Below are 2,307 nucleotides of genomic sequence, written 5' to 3' on the forward strand. Positions count from 1 at the left end.
GGATGGATAACGCGCCCGGACGTTCTTCACACACCAGGCTTGACACCCGTCAGGCCCGTGACACCCGCTCTGTTTGGCTGGCGTCCCCCTGGTGAAAAGTCAGCGGAAAAAATAGCCACAGGACTTGTCTGGGTTTGACAAGCTGCCTCAGCATGTGATGAACTTGTATAGAGGCGGCATCGTGATGCGTCAGAAGAGTCCCAGGCCTGGGAGCCGGGCGACCTGGGTTCCAAGTCCAAGGCTGCTCCTTATAGCAGCATACCGGGCACCGTGCAAGGCTCCGGACGTGTGTTCTGTTCCGCTTCCCTCTGTGCTTGTGCCATTCGGGGAAGGCGCTGGTACTGTGAGGTAGGCAGCAGTTGGTCAAAACATTACCTTGTGGGTAGATTGCATTATTGGCCCCCATTCCTCGCCTTTCCCTTTAGCTGTGCCCTTCACCGTCTTTGCAGCTCCTCTCACTAAAGGGGCAAAGTATTCCCCTTATATTCCCCAATATATTCCCCACCCTTTGACTCTGGATTTGACCCTACAATGTGCTTTGGCCCATTGAATGAGGCAGAGGGGACAGGGCCCCGACAAGCATGACCAGGCTCCCCTTGGTCTCTTGTGTCTCTGCATCCCACGAGAAGAAATTCCTCTGGGGGCTGCTTCCCCCTCAGCCTGCCCCCCACCCCGTGAGTACATGTGAAGCGGATCCAACTTACAAAAGCCCTTTGGGTGATAACACCCCCCGCCTCCCACTGGTCGCTCTCTGCCTCCCAGTTTTTGCAAAGAGGGTACCCCTTGCAACCCTGAAGGATGTCTGTTAAATTCCACCGCTGCCCTATTTGGAGCGAGGGCATTAACAACTAATTATTAATTCATTCGTCACTCACATATTTACTGAGTACCTATTGTGTGTTAGGAGCCGGGGCAAACACCCCCAGGAAGAAATATGGGCTGCCAGGCGGTGACGGTGCCACCCCCCAGTAAAGGGGGTCCCCGATTAGTTGATCCATCAATCTGTACGTTCGGATTTCCTCAGTCATAAGATATTAAGAAAAGAAAGGGGGATAAGGAGGCAAGGCAGGCAGGCAAGAATACGTCAAATGGAAATGATGGCATCCTGATTTCGGAAATAGTAAAATGTGAAGCGGAAGCGTGTGTCCTACGTAGGAGCAGGGAAGCCCGTTCTCTACCGTGCTGCTGTGTGTCCAGGGCACTGTCCAATGAGACTGCAAAGACGCTGAACCCGAGTTTGGGCTTTAAAGCTCAGAATATTGGAAAGAGCCCCCAGAATCGTTTTGTTTTCAATGATTCACAAGACCTGGCTCAACTCTCCAGGTGATGTGACATGCCCCACGTGGGCCACCAATAGGCCCCCCAAGGTGTTCGCCACCCAAGAGCCTTCCCACAAGCAGGGGCTGTCATTTGGGATGCAGGTCCGGCTGCTTGAACCAACCAAGCCAGGGCTTTAAAACCCATCAACGTGACAGTTCAAATGGCTTGTGGAAAGTTCAAATGCCTGGCCACGGGGTTCCCTGGAGAAGGAGGGACAAGGCTGGGGCAATGTCTCGCCCAAAGCAGCAGCTCCACCCTGGGAAGTTCTGGTGAGTCACAGCAGACAGAGTAGAGGCGAGGGCAGAATGCCAGGCCCATTCCGAACAGGCTTCAGTGTTCAAAAGCAGCCAGATCAGAGGGGCAGGAGGAGGATAGCCCGGGGCCAGAACTGGAGCCAGTCAGTCCTCTGGGAAAAGGCAGGCAGAAGCTGGAGAGGGGCCCAGCCCAGTGCAGGCCCCAGAGACCCAGGACAGTGGGACGTGCCAGGAGCTCCAAGACACAGGCAGAAGAGCCAGTGGTCCCTTGAGGCCAGGGTGGGGATGAGGCGGCGAGGCCATACTCACCGGGCTCTTTAACATCCAGTGGAAACTCAGAACGTTCCACAAACCCTGCTAGCTGCTGGGGAGATGGCTGTAATTATTTTGCCAGTCTGGGCTCCTGCCGACTCCAGGGTGAGGTCTGGGGCTGACCCTGGAGGTCGAGCCCCCCATTCCTCATGGCCCGAGCAGGGCTAACCCCTCCCCTCCCCTACAGCTCGCCCAAGTCTCAGTGTCCCAGCAAGCCCTCGTCGGGGGTGTTCTCGCATCAGCGACAGTCCAGACATACTTAGTACTCACAGGTACAGATATTCTAGCTATTTGACTCTTGCCATACTTTAAGACTGGGTAACAGATAACTACAGCCTCGAGTTCCCCATCCCACCCCCAAGCTCTTCCCACCAATCCAGCCTTCCCCAGACACGCTCACCCTGTGCTCCTGCACCACCAT

Source organism: Neophocaena asiaeorientalis, unplaced genomic scaffold (assembly GCF_003031525.2).
Source record: "Neophocaena asiaeorientalis asiaeorientalis breed wild unplaced genomic scaffold, Neophocaena_asiaeorientalis_V1.1 scaffold312, whole genome shotgun sequence".
Classification (NCBI taxonomy): Eukaryota; Metazoa; Chordata; class Mammalia; order Artiodactyla; family Phocoenidae; genus Neophocaena; species Neophocaena asiaeorientalis.